Source organism: Grampus griseus (genome assembly GCF_964374135.1).
Source record: "Grampus griseus genome assembly, chromosome: 8".
Classification (NCBI taxonomy): domain Eukaryota; kingdom Metazoa; phylum Chordata; class Mammalia; order Artiodactyla; family Delphinidae; genus Grampus; species Grampus griseus.
The window spans coordinates 76,346,085-76,361,288 of record NC_139002.1 but is presented as its reverse complement, the minus strand read 5'-3'; the positions used below and the strand labels follow the sequence as shown (position 1 = coordinate 76,361,288).

The following is a 15,204-nucleotide window of genomic DNA, read 5'->3' as shown; positions in this document are numbered from 1 at the left end:
AGGCACCAAACAATGGATTAAGAAAAGTATGCAGCCATAATCAAATCTCTATAACTGAGATACTTACAAATATAAAAAGGAGCATACTATTTTGTATGAACATTAAATTTCATAATTGTAGTATGTCTCTTATTACACTAGCCCTCTAAAAATGAGATTCCAGAATGCTCTTTTTGCTTTTGTAATTCTCAATTTCTGGAATAGTTAAATGGAGAATTCCCCCATGGAAACAGCAGATGGCACGTTTCATGATGTCCCTTCTAATAGTTTCTAGGAGTGTCTCTCCCTTGATTTTGTGAGGTCTTTGAGGACAAGAACTGGGTGTTGTTCATTTTTGTATCTCTACCACTGACTACTTAGTAGATATTCAAAACTGTACATTGAATAAGAGTGAATGAATAAATATATGAACCAATGAAGGAAATATATACATGTTAGTTTATAGAAATGAAAGAAAAGTAGAATGGTAAAAAAGCCAAATGAGGTCATTCAAATCTTTGACCAGTAGGGGGTAGATTAAATCTATTTTTTTTAATTTCTGGAAATAGCAAGATGAGCACATTTTTACTTCCTCCTTTAGAAGCTTGCATGGTTAAAGTTCAGTAGAAACAAACAATTAATTAGCCTTGTGAGGATGCCTGTAAAGTAACTTTGTTTAAATATAAAAGTGAAAATTTATTTATGTTACTCTTTAATATTTTAAGCAACCAGGTATAATGATTTGCTGTGACTTGAGAGAAGTGAAAAAGTGGGGAGTGAGGATATCAAGGCAACTACTATTCCAGGCAGATGAGTTGCGAGGGCACAGCCCTGAGGCCTGTTCAAGAAGTGGTGATTGGAGCAGAGTGAGTTGGGGAGACTAGAGGGAGAGACTCTCGGAGACTGAACTGGGTAAAGACTTGGTATTTCACTCTGAATGAGGTAGGAGGACTTTAAGAACTTTGAGTAGAAGAATGTAATAATTGACATATTTTAAAAGTATCATTCTGGCTACTGTGATATCAGGATAGAGACACAGAATGGAAGTCAGAAACCTGCTAAAGGGCACATGGGGGATTTTCTGCTGGAGGAGATGGAAAATAGATGAAAGAGATCATCTTAGGAAGTGAGAAATACAGAGAACAACTCTGCTGATGTGACAGGGTGTTGGAGACTGTGTGGCTAATCTTCCACTTTCGATAAGGTCATTAGGGTCAGTCTTTCTTAGGAAGTAACATTTTAGCTTAGATGAGAAGATGAGAAAACCCAGCTTTATGAATATAAAGGAGCAGAGGATGCTTGGCCAAAGAATAGCAAGGATGAGCATTGCTCAAACATCACACAGTGATTAATGAATTTTCAGTTAACAATAAGCCATCAAGTCAAAATTTGAACCCTTTTAATGTGGTTCAAATTTGGGAGGTGTGTGGTGGAGTTGAAGTGCACAGGCTTCAAAGCCAGGCTAATTTTACTTCAATTCAGAATTTTCCCCTTGTCAGTTATATGACCTAAGATGAGTCACTAAACCTCTCTGAGCTTCACTGGCCTCATTTGAAAATGGGAATAAAACTGACCAGACAGTGCTGTTGTGAGGATTAAATGAGACAACACGCATAAAGCATCTAGCATAACTCCTGATGCGTATTTTGTGTTCAACACATATTCCCTTCTTAAAATGAAGAAAAGGATAATGCGTCATCACAGCTGAATAAGACAAAGATGTTTCTTTGTAGCAGACAATTCTAACATGGAGTATGGGGAATTGCTTTCCCCTACTTCTTAGTGCTTTGCTTCACATACAGATGAGTTCTGTTGACCCTCTATTAGAGGAAAGGATGGGTTTGGAGTTGACAGTTGTACAGCAGGGGTGCTGAGTGGGCCACCTTCTTGAGCCTAGCCTTACTTATCGTTAATAGTTCATCGTTATGCTATGCTGGCCTAGGGTAGAAGATTCTTTGATAACTGGAAGAGGAAATATCCCCAGACACAAGTCCAAGAGATGCAGAGTCTTGGAGGCCATGGCTCAGAGTTATGTACTGTCTGCAACAAAAGTGACTTTTTAAATTTAACACAGAACTTAGTGATCCATAATTTCAAATGCAAATATCGAATAAAAGACTTAAAATTTTTGTTGGTTATTTTATTCTGAAAAATTATTTTTAACCTTTCACTAGTAAGTATGATTCTCTGTCTAGTGCTTCAGAACTGTAACCTTTGTTTTTCTGTGACTCATAATTCTGTTTCAAGAGCTCATGCCCCTGATGATAGGAGCTAAAATCTCATTCATTTCCTTCTGACTTTTTTCTGTTTAGGTTTTTACAGTTTGAAAGCTACAAACTGAATTAAACATTCTGCTGGGTCATCCCATCCCTGGAATAGTAAGAGCAGATGCCTAGTTGCTCTAATTAGGAGAAGAGGTTGGATAATGAGAAACATCTTGGATAAAAACATTGATTAATATTTCAGAATAATTTTGGTATTTCCATCACTTATAGAAAAATGCAGTTGATGAAATAATCTTTTATCAACTTTAATCAAAGCTAGTTGTAGGTGTGGAGAAAGGATAGTTACCCCTTAAACAGGGAGGGGAGTCAATATTCATTGTTACATCTATGGTGCATCTCCTGAATTTTGTTCCTCAGTGTTCTTTTTTAATTTTTTTATAAATTTATTTTTATTTATTATTTATTTATTTTGGCTATTCTGGGTCTTTGTTGCGGCATGCAGGCTTCTCTACTTGTGGCATGTGGGCTCTCTGGTTGCGGCGTGCAGGCTCTAGAGAGCATGGGCTCAGTAGTTGCGACGCATGGGCTTAGTTCCGATATGTGGGATCTTAGTTCCCAGACCAGGGATCGAACCCAGGCCCCCTGCATTGGGAGTGAAGAGTCTTAACCACTGGACCACCAGGGAAGTCCTACTCAGTGTTCTTTTAAAGACAATTAAACTTTTTTCAGTGACTCAGATCATCAATGTTTAAGGATTGCCCCATCTCATATTCTTAGTTTTGTATAAATCATGTCCCCTACTCAAAAGGAGTATCACAAGCAAGTTGGTTTATATTTATTTTGTACTGCTAAAACATAGTCCTAGAGATTATGATCATGAAAGACTTCAATATATACTGTATTACAGTATACAATATATGCTGTATTAGCACTATTTTAGCCAAAAGCCACAGAAATCTAATTTAAACTCCTGAAGCTAAAAGGAGAATATATTGGCTTATATATTTGGAACCATTTGATTCTGCATATCAAAATTAAGTGACATAAATTGTATTATTGAAGTTTTCTTTGTTGCTGTCTGTCTCTTCTGTCTCCATCGTTTAGCTCTTCTTCCTTCTGCATGTATGTTCAGTTCTCAGACTTTCTGTGGTGGGAGAGATAACCAAGCTTATATCCTTATAGCTTGTGAGTCATAAAAAGAATAACTCTTTCCCCGCCCCCCCCGCCCCCATCAGTCTCCAAATATCTATTATCTGGAAGGCTTATACTTCTTTAGGCCATGTGTCCATTCTTAATCCAATCACTGTACTAGAGAGATGGAGTCTCTGATTGGCTGGCCTTAATTACATGTTCACAGCTATAATTGACAGCTTCACCAGGACCACATGGAAGGTGGAAGCATTGATTTCTGATAGAAAAAGCAGTTCTCTGTTACCAGAAGAATGGAGAAGGGCTACAACAACAAAACAGATCTCCACTACAAATTAGCAGAGGGGGTAGGCTGAGGCTCTTTTTGTGTTTCTTTTTAAATTTATTCTGGGGGCTAAGTACACATTCAAGATTGGTTCATGCATCATGAATGGAGACTCATAATACCCAAAGCACCTTATGAGAAAAGATAATGGCTATTTCCATATCTCTCAACTAGATTTTTATCTTGTTTTTAGAGATACTCTATGGAATTTCTCATTAAGACATATTTTGTTATTTTCCCCCTCCTAACACTTCCTCCATCCTATGTCACCATGTACAAAGGTGCTTTTGTGACTAAATTTGCACAGTTGGTTGAACAGGCTATTAGTAAGCCAGATTAGGTGGTGATAAAAATTTGTCTGTGTGGGATTTGATCCAGTGTGCTAAAAAAAAAATTATTTCGAAGTTTCTTTGGAGATAACCTTCTAGATTAAAAACAAAAACAAAACAGAAGCCAAACTGAAGAATCATTCATCATATATCACACTTGTATCTCAGAATTTAGTTCCTCTTCTTCACTTTGTTTCTATGGCATGATACATGCTCCTGCCAAAGTCAGAATTATCAGTGATATGGAGAATGAGACTGAGTCAGATTTATTGTAGCTTGTGGACAAAGCACCTCCAAATCAGGCAGAAAATGTCAATATTATTGACCTCAAGGGAGATATGTGGTTTTTGTACAGTGTAGCTTTGGACTCTTCAGCCAGCAGCAAAGCATCAAAACAGCAGCAGAGAGGGATTTTCTCATGACCAGAATGTAAAGTGTCATTGATCCAGACTTAGGAAGGGCTGTAACAGTTCCAAGTCTGTACCGGGAGAACTGAACATGTGGTCAAAAAATCTGAAATTCTAGTCCTGGCTCTTTCTCTGCATCTCTGGGAGTTCTTGCTTAATCACTGAACCTCTTTCTGCATCACTTTCCACTTTGATATAAATATGATGATAGTAGTTCTCATGGAATCTGGACTAGATATTGCTGCTCTTTTTATTTATGGCTATACTCTTTTCACTAATAATATTGTAATGGTTAGTTTTATGTGTTAACTTGATTGGACTAAAGAATGTCCGGAGAGCTGTAAAACATTTCTGAATGTGTCTGTGAAAGTATCTCCAGAAAAGGTTAGCACTTGAATCAGTAGATTGAGTACTGATGAATTGGTGAATCATCTCACCAATGCAGATGAGAGTCATCCAATCCACTAAGGACCTAAATAGCACAAAAAGTGGAGAAAGAGCCAATCTTTTCTCTCTGCTTGAGCCGAGACATCCATTGTCTCCTGCACTCTGACATTGGGCCTTTGGACTCAGTCCAGGACTTAGACTGATATTCTGATTCTCAGGCCTTCAGACTTGGACTGAATTACACCACCAGTTTTCCTGGTTCTTCAGCTTGAAGACAGCAGATCATGGGACTTCTTGGCCTCCATAACCATGAGTCAATTCCTGTAATTTATTATATATCCTATGGATTCCATTTGTCTGGAGAACCCGGACTAATACAAATATCCTCATTTAATATTTCGTACGTGATGTGTGTGCCTTTACAGAGACTTCACATTTGCGATGTCATTTAATCTTTTCAACAACCCAGCCAAGAGAGTTTTTTTTTTTTTTTTGTGGTACGCGGGCCTCTCACCGCTGCGGCCCCTCCTGCTGCGGAGCACAGGCTCCGGACACGCAGGCCCAGCGGCCACGGCCCACGGCCCAGCCGCTCCGCGGCCTGTGGGAACTTCCCGGACTGGGGCACGAACCTGCGCCCCCCACATCAGCAGGCGGACTCCCAACCACTGTGCCACCAGGGAAGCCCCAAGAGAGTATTTTTATTCCAACTTTTAGAAAAAGAAACTGAGAAATACAGAGGTGAGCTGACTTCTCTATAAGCCCTAGAATAACATGGAAAGTTCCAGGACTTAAACTTCTGTCTCTGTATTTTGACACATTGCTTGTTCTTATCTTTCTTTTTAATTTTGTGATTATATATCCCTCTCTTTGCTAGTAAAAACGTCTTCACTCTAAAGCCATGCATTTCTTTCTTGTGTCTTCCATGCTTCTTTGAAAAAAATAAATAGAAGCTTATATTTAATGAGTATTCACTATAGGACAAAATTTATGCAAATTGTTTTGCAGTCATTGTTTCATTTATTTCTGTCTGAAACACTATAATTTGGGGACTATTCTTATCCTTATTTTACAGATGCATATATTGGGCCTTAAAGAGTTTAAGAAACCTGCTTACCGTCACACACTGACAATCTGAGCTCATAAGTACTTTCAGATACTGTCTCCCTGATTTACAGCAGCTGCTTTCTGGTATCTTTTTCCAGCTACTTCAAAAAAGATGGATTAGGTAGCTGTGCCCCTACGAGAGTAATTTTCTTCATTATACTGAGTTTTTTCCTGTATTTCCACATTGCTATCCTTACCTTCCTTTAGTTAGGGCATGCCAATTGAACGTGCCTTTCCCACTTTATTCATTTTCAGTTTAACAGAACAAACATGTAGGGAAATCTGTCTTGCCGTGTCACTTGTCATAGTCTCCCTGGGGAATATTGCCCGTGTCCATGCTTTACCTTTTACCTAAGGCTGATGACTCCCAAATATGGTATTCTGAGGGATGCAAAGAGGACTGCTGATTTAAAAATTATGTGTACTACTAAGTTTGGAAGGCAATGGATTTTTAACAATTGATCTTTTCATGGCATTTGGCATGCTGATAAATATTGTGACTCACTAAGAAGATCCAGTATTAGGCCTTACTCAAGCTTATTTTTTGTGGAACCCTTCTTGGAAGAACATCTTGCATAACTAATGTTCCTTGGAACCTAACTTAGGATATTGTGTCCAAATTTCTGATTCCTCAGTCGACCTGTACTGGGCTCCAGGTATACATTTCTAAGTTCATTCTTGATATCTAGATTTGAATAACACATAGCTGTCTCAAAATCAGCATCAGATTTTTCTTTTCCTTCTATTTTTCTGATTAACCACATATATTTATTTGGAGTACATGAAAAAAGAGATGAGAGAAAAAATATTTGAATAATGGCTGAAAAATTCCCAAATATGATGATCAAACACACATATTCAAGAAGCCCAACGATTTCTTAGCTGACTATATGTTAATAAAATTACATTAATACGCCCCATAATCAACTTGCTGAAAGGCAATGATAAAAAGAAGATCTTAAGAGCAGCCTGAGAAAAATAATATATTACATACAGAGGAACAAAATAAGATTCACAACCAGAAGACAATATAGAATGACATTTTTAATAAACTGAAAGAAAAGAACTGTCAACCTGGAATTCTATAATCTGTAAAATAACCTTTGAAAAATAAAAGAGATATAATGATTTCTTTTTCAGACAAATAAAGCTGAGAGAATTCCTTACCAGCAGATCTGCACTCAAGAAATTTTAAAAGTAGTTCTTTAGTCCAGGGAAAATACTACCGGATGGAAATTTGGATCTACATAACAGAATGAAGAGCACAGCAAATGGTAAATATGTGGGAAGTATCTTATACTATATATGAAGTGCTATAATATTAAATGAAGATAAACCATAATAAAGATGTGTGTTGTAAACCCTAGAGCAATGACTGAAAAAAAAAATACAAAGAGGTAGGACTAATAGGCCAATAAAGGAGAAAAAAATGGAAACATAAAAACATTAATTTTTAAAAAGATAGGAGAAGAAAGGAAAAAAGCCTATTCTAATAATCCAGGAGGGAGATGATAGTTTCTTGGATTGTGGTAGCTGTACTGGATATTGTTATTTGTAGTAGTGTTCTGTACAGGTCTCAGCCTATCAATAACTAGTGGTGTAGCTAGACTGGCCCTTGTGATTCTTTTATGATTAAAGTCACCCTCAGCAATAACCATCAGGAAACTTTGAAAGAGATAAGGTTTATTATTTATGAGTCTTGGAAATTACCAGTACACCTGGTGTCACACAGCAAGTTCACCAGTACATGGAGAGAACACAGGAGCAGGCCTGGGGTTCTGCTTTTATTGGGGTCAAAGTGGGGGGCTGAGGTTTTGAGGGCTCACTCTTTATTGGTGGATTTAAAGCATAATAGTTGGAATTTAAAGGCCCAGGAAGAGAAAAAGCAAGTGGCCCAGATGGTTAGTTATAAAACTCAATGAAGATCTCTAAAAAAAACGGTGGAGAGCAGCTCAGAGAGTTTAGCAATTTGACCATAGTTACAGAGGTAATAAGTGGGTTGCTGGTGTTGGAATTAGATGACCTGACTTCTGAGTCCAAGCCTCATGATCCTCTAGTGTAATCCTACTGGTTCTTTTTTTTTTTTTTTTCCTGTACACGGGCCTCTCACTGTTGTGGCCTCTCCCGTTGTGGAGCACAGGCTCCGGACGCGCAGGCTCAGCGGCCATGGCTCATGGGCCTAGCCGCTCCGTGGCATGTGGGATCTTCCCGGAGCGGGGCACAAACCCGTGTCCCCTGTATCGGCAGGCAGACTCTCAACCACTGCGCCACCAGGGAAGCCCCTACTGGTGCTTTAACTTATTGATTCAGAGTCTAATTTTCTCTCATTTATTTTTCTATTCTTTCTAGCCCTGACTCAGGCCACCCCAATCTGGACTGTCATTACAGGAAGGATTTATTCTTGACCATTTTGTGCCTCTCCTGATTCTTCTGCTCACTCAGAGTGAAAGCAGGGGAAAAAAACACAAACATGCAATGATCCACCTTTATTCCTTACCTCTTAGCTCTGACAAACAGACTGCATTTGCTGACCTAGCTCCAGGGGAGGCAATTCTCATCCCGAGTGAAGATCTCATTGCTGGCTCTGTTGGTTTCAAAGATCCAGCTGGCCTTGTGCTGACCAACACTTATCCACGGCAGTTCACAGATACTGGTTCTTAGGATGGGAATGTCCCAGCTTAAGTCACAATTAGAAAGGACGTTGCTTATGAACCCAAGGTTCCTAGGCAACAGATAAAGAGTCAATTGAATGTTATTGGCTGCACATCCTGTCCTGCTGCTGTGTCCATGGTGCTTGTTAATAGAGGCTCTTGGTTACTTTTCTACATACATGCTCATCTGCTAAGATGGCAGCATGCCCTCTTGTTCTGTATTTGGGTTCCTGCCCATGGCCATGGCTACCAGGCCATGACAGATGCCTGCAGGTCAACTCAAGTGTTAGATCTTTTCTACGTATGTCTCCTCTGGCAGCAACAGACCTTGTAAGACATATGCACACCTGTTGAATGTCATGTGCCAAACAACATGGCTATTTGGGAATGGGATTAGGAAAAGGCAGCTGCCATAAAGTCAGCCCTCATCACATGTGAAACTTGGAGTGTCAAAATCCCTCATATCTTGCTGGGAGGACAGGACTGTCAGAGGGCATGAGGAAAGTTCAGGAAAGCCAGGGGTGCCAAGTGATTATGAAATCTCAGGTAAACACACACCATGGAATAGCAAGTATTACTGTGAACCTTCTCCAAAATGGGCAACTTGATGGAAGCAGAATCTGACAAGATTGAGATAAGTCTATGTAATGAACTCACTGGCCTTTATAATAGAAAAGTGAAGGATCTAAATCTCACCCTTGTGTTTGAAACCTATAAGAAATGTTTTCCAGAAGGCTTAATTCTAGGCATTTGAAGCTCAGACAAGTGCACTCATGTATGTTGCTCGTGAGCTTCCTTATTTTATTATAAGCTGTAGCAGTGATCTCAATGGGGTGCAGAGGATACAGCATCCTCAGATACTCTTTACTCTTCCGGATCAAGAATAGAATGGGATTAAAAATTATTTTAAATCAAAAGCTTGATAATTCTGTGATAATTTTAATATCAAAAACTTCAAATATTGATCAAGAAAACTATGTGTAGATATATTTAAAGAGTATAATTTGATGAAACACTGTGGCATTACATTAATTTATCATATTTAATCCTTTTCTTGATGAGTCTTAACAAGAAGAAAAAAATGCATCAACATTTTTTGTGTCAACATTTTTGACTTCTACATGCTGGATATTATACATACATATACAAACTTACTCCTCACACCAACTCTATGAGATAGATACCTTCACCCCCATTAATACTAATGTATAATAATAATTATTATCACATAGTATGTTATTATTAAATAATGTATTAGTATTGTTAGTTCCAATAACCTGAAGTAATTTTGTGAGGTGATTTAACACTTTTGACCCCTAGGTACTAATACTCTAAGCCTAGGAATAATCAAGGGATTTATGAAGAATAGGAGGAGTATCAGGCAGATTTAGAGCAGATTTGTTCTACAGTTCTCCTCTAGTAAAGACAAATATTTTGTAGGTTTCTGAGTGAAAGGAGAGTTTTAGATTTTATATATTTAAATATATAGGTTAGACCTAAGCTATATATTGGCAAGGATGAGTGATCATTATTATGGCAAGGATTGCTAATTATTATGGCCCTAGTGCAAAGCACAGGAACTAGACATCAAATTTGTTGAATGAATAAATGAATGGTGGGTTCAGAGATAATTGGCAATGCCCTCCAAATTTATTTGTGTAAAATTGATATGCTCTCAAAACACACACACACACACACACACACACACACACACACACACACACACACACATTTTTCCCCAGGAGAAGGTGCTGAGAATAGATCCATTAGGAGGATAAGATCATAGCAGGCCAGGTCAGAGAGAACAAAAGCATGAGCCCAGGCTGTGGCAGTGAGGACAGAGAGCAAGAACTGATAGAATCGTGTCTTCTGAAGAAGTCTTTAACAGATCTATTTACCTGTAAGGGCAGACATGAGAGAGGAAGAGCAGTTTAGGGCCACTCCAAGGTACCCAGTAGATGACCTGGGAAACAGGATAATGCCTCGATAATGCATGAAATACCTTAAAATGTTTTTGAAAAGGAATGCTAAGCTTAAAATTCAGTCTGAGGTCTGGAGGGCTCTCAGACAACAGTCAAGAGTGTGGACAACTGAGTCCCAGTTGACTTACTGTTGCCATTTTCCTCTGCCCCTGCAGAGATCTGCAATGCTCAGAACATAGTAAGTGCTCAGTGAATGCAAACTGATAAAGGAAATGAAGTGTTACCAAAGTTTCTCTGGAGGTCATGACTTCTCAGAAATGCTAACATCACCTGCTGTGTAATAGGAAGTTAATGAAGACAGTGGCTTCCTCAGTAAGCTTAGAGATTGTGACTAGGGGCTTTTCATTTTTTAAAGGCAAGGATTGAAGCAAAACCAAATTAAATGATAGATGCCAGAAGAGATGTTATTTTCTGCATTCTGGTGACATTTATTTCCTTGACTCTTCGGTATTGCATTAAAGTTCCTATTAGTTTTTGTTTTCATTACTGAGTTGTAAATGATAAAGTTCCAGATGACATTTTCCTACTGGAAAGTTTCTTGCCATTAGAAAGTATAACTAATCACTCAGCGTCACCAAGTTATCCAGGTAATGCTTTCCCAAGTTATTTACATTTTCTTAATGAAACTGTTTTAATGAAATAGCTTTATTTCCTAATAAATAAAACTTTTAATTGAACTGTCATATATGTGCACTTCCAGGTTGTTCTTTTATTTGTTCACATTGCTTTGTAGCCTCCATATAATTGGCAGTCACCAAGAGCTGAAAGGACCAGAGTCATTCACTAGAAGTATTGGGGTGGGAAAATAAAGTAGAAAAGACTGTACAAATTCTAAAGAAGAAGGATTCTAAAGCCATCCTTACTTCTGTACCTGGACTAATCTACTGTCTGTAGGTAAACCATGACATTTTTTTTCTTTTTTGTATGCAAGTGCCTGACAAAAGCTTTGATTGCTGAAGTATCCACTTTAGAGAGGCATCTACTTCAAAGATGGCTATCCTGAATAAACAGATTGCCAGCCACAGGTCTAGTTAAAGAGCCAGTTGCCCCCACCCCTGCTTTGCCCCTGGCTTTATTGTTTAGAGACCTTGGTTGATTTTGATAACTGACCATTTGGATCCCTTGTTTTTTCTATTCTCTTGCTTTAAATTCCCAGTTTTATGTTTTAAATTCACCAATAAAGAGCAAGCCCCTGAAACCCTAGGCCCCCTACCCTTGAACCGAATAAAAGTAGAACCCCAGGCTCCTTCTTTCTTTAGAAAGAAAAAACAAACAAACAAAAACCACCCAGGCTCTCTCTATTCTCTATCCACAACCTCTCCATATACCCCCAGGTGTGCCTTTTTTTTTTCAGGTGTGCCTTTTATGCTCAAGTACTTGTAGGTAAGAAACATTTTTTTTCCCCAAAAAAATTTCCTGATGGTTATTGCTGAGGGCATCTTGCAATGAAAATAAGAACCACAAAGGCATGTCCAGCTACAACATTGGTTATAGATAGGCTGAGATCAGCTCACAATACTGACCCATTAGTGAGTCAAATTCATTCCCTCTCATCTATCTTTATTCATGTCACCTTCTACCTCTGGATTATCCAATTCTTAGTAATTCTTCAGCACTGAATTCAGTTGCTCATGGTACTGTGAAACTTTCCAGGCTGAGTACAATCCATGTTATATCATTTGTTCATTCATCATTTATCAAACACTGGTGGGCAAGCCATTGCATTATATTTACAATTCAATATGGTAAGTGTTAGAATAGAGGGTTGGAAAAAGTGTTATGAAAATAAAGCAGAGGTCCATCTTCTTTCCTCCTATTTATCATTTTTGACACTTACATCTGGCTTGTCATATCTCTTCCATTGAATTTAACTTTGGTAAAATCAAGGCTTTGTTTTCATGACAAAAAAAATGTAGGGGGGGTAGTAAGAGTGGGAGGGATGGAAGGTACAGATACGAGGTTAATTATTGGTTAAGAAATGCAGTTAATCTGTTAGTCTGGCTGGGATTTAGGGACCAAGATACTGGATGGCTTCTGTGTGTGTTTTTCTTTTTTTCCATTCTCTTAAGGAAAAAGATGAAATCTAGTTCTTGTTAAGTACACTTGAATGCTAAACACAAGTGTGTGCATGCCTACCCACCTACTACCTTCCCCACCCCTCATGAACACACACATTTTGAATGACAAAACGTCACCGTGTGGCTTTGGGTCTTATAAAGTGAAAAAAAATTCCATATGGATCCCCAGACATCGTTAATTTATCACATTAACTGAATCTTGATGTTTCACTTCTTCATTTCCTTAAAGAAAATGGGTGGCAAAGTGGTCCATCATGATATATGGAAAAGACATACAAGAGAGGATCAGGGTGACTGCCCTTAAGACTTCCAGAAAACTAGGTGACTTTCTGTGGTTCCTTTCTTCAACATCTCCTTTCCACAAAACAGATTGAGCAGATGATAAAATAATGCTAGCATAAATGGGAACATTTATGATAACAGTGCAGCTCTGGAAGTTTGCTGGGATGGAAAATCAAGAACTCCCTGTTCTGAGATCACTTTTGGTTATGTTATTACAATTTTTCTCTGAGAAAGGGGTGAGTTCCTGAGTTCAAAAGGACCATGGTGAAATGATTTTCATTGGTGGTCAGAGATGTGCAGGTGGTAAAAGTCCTCTTAAGAATGTAGTTTTCAGCAGATTGGCTGTGGTACACAAGTGTCAGGCAAACTCTTCATTATTGGGCCAGCTGTCAAATTTTAAATGATGTGTAAAATTTGCTTTGGAAGCAACTAAGTATACATATTACCTTGACTTACAGCAGATGCAATATCGAACTGAGGGCTTTGTGCAAGCTTATGTATAGGTGAGTCCTTGTTGCTGGATGGCAAAAAGTGTGGTATAACATGGCAATGGCTTATTTACAGGAATACAGGGGATCTCTGTCAAGTGAGGGAAGCAATATAGTCAAATGTTCAACTCGATAACGATAGAATGCTGAAAGGAGACTGAGGAAATGGTGGAATACCTATGAATAAAATGTGGTCTTCAAGTATGCAAATTCTTTTTTTTCTTTTACTTTTAAGTTCATTTTATTTTATTTTTTTCATATCTTTATTGGAGTATAAATGCTCTACAAAGTTGTGTTAGTTTCTGCTGTACAACAAAGTGAATCACCTATACGTATACATATATCTGCATATCCCCTCCCTCTTGCGTCTCCCTCCCACCCTCCCCATCCAACCCCTCTAGGTGGTCACAAAGCACTGAGCTGATCTCCCTGTGCCATGTGGCTGCTTCCCACTAGCTATCTATTTTACATTTGGTAGTGTATATATGTCAGTACCACTCTCTCACTTCATCCCAGCTTACCCTTCCCCTTCCGTGTGTCCTCAAGTCCACTCTCTATGTCGGTGTCTTTATTCCTGTCCTGCCCCTAGGTTCCTCAGAACCATTTTTTCTTTTTCTTTTTAGATTCCATATATATGTGTTAGCATATGGTATTGGTATTTGTTTTACTCTTTCTGACTTACTTAAGTCTGTATTACAGACTGTAGGTCCATCCACCTCACTACAAATAACCCAATTTTGTTTCTTTTTATGGCTGAGTAATACTCCATTGTATATAGGTGCCACATCTTCTTTATCCATTCATCTGTCGATGGACACTTAGGTTGCTTCCACGTCCTGGCTATTGTAATTAGTGCTGCAGTGAACATTGTGGTACATGTCTCTTTGTGAATTATGGTTTTCTAAGGGTATATGCCCAGTAGTGGGATTGCTGGATCATATGGTAGTTCTATTCTTAGTTTTTTTAAGGAACCTCCATGCTGTTCTCCATAGTGGCTGTATCAATTTACATTCCCACCAATAGTGCAAGAGGGTTCCCTTTTCTCCACACCCTCTCCAGCATTTATTGTTTGTAGATTTTTTGTTTATGGCCATTCTGACCAGTGTGAGATGATACCTCATTGTGGTTTTGATTTGCATTTCTCTGATGGTTAGTGATGTTGAGCATCTTTTCATGTATTTGTTGGCCGTCCATGTGTCTTCTTTGGAGAAATGTCTATTTAGGTCATCCGCCAATTTTTGGATTAGGTTGTTTTTTGATATTGAGCTACATGAGCTGCTTGTGTATATATATATAGATATAGATATAGATATAGGTATTTTTTTGTGGTACGTGGGCCTCTCACTGTTGTGGCTTCTCCCATTGCGGAGCACAGGCTCCGGACGCTCAGGCTTAGTGGCCATGGCTCACGGACCTAGCCGCTCCGTGGCATGTGGGATCTTCCCAGTCCGGAGCACGAACCTGTGTCCCCTGCATCGGCAGGCCGACTCTCAACCACTGTGCCACCAGGGAAGCCCTGCTTATATATTTTGAAGATTAATTCTTTGCCAGTTGCTTTGTTTGCAAATATTTTCTCCCATTCTGAGTGTTGTCTTTTCATCTCGTTTATGGTTTCCTTTGCTGTGCAAAAGCTTTTAAGTATCATTAGGTCCCATTTATTTTTGTTTTTATTTCCATTTCTCTAGGAGGTGGGTCAAAAAGGATCTTGCTGTCATTTATGTCATAGAGTGTTCTGCCTGTGTTTTCCTCTAAGAGTTCTATAGTGTCTGGACTTACATTTAGGTTCTAATCCATTTTGATTTTATTTTTGTGTGTGGT

General features: G+C 38.6%; 1 long non-coding RNA gene across 1 annotated transcript; it reads right to left on the bottom strand.

Annotated features, from left to right (window-relative positions):
* Window positions 1–3,053: 3,053 nt before the first annotated feature.
* LOC309825587 lies at window positions 3,054–8,544 on the bottom strand. The gene is made up of 3 exons (XR_014297052.1): window positions 8,403–8,544; window positions 7,073–7,148; window positions 3,054–3,348 (listed from the first exon to the last, which is right to left on the bottom strand). It is a non-coding gene; the product is annotated as an uncharacterized lncRNA (long non-coding RNA).
* Window positions 8,545–15,204: the final 6,660 nt, after the last annotated feature.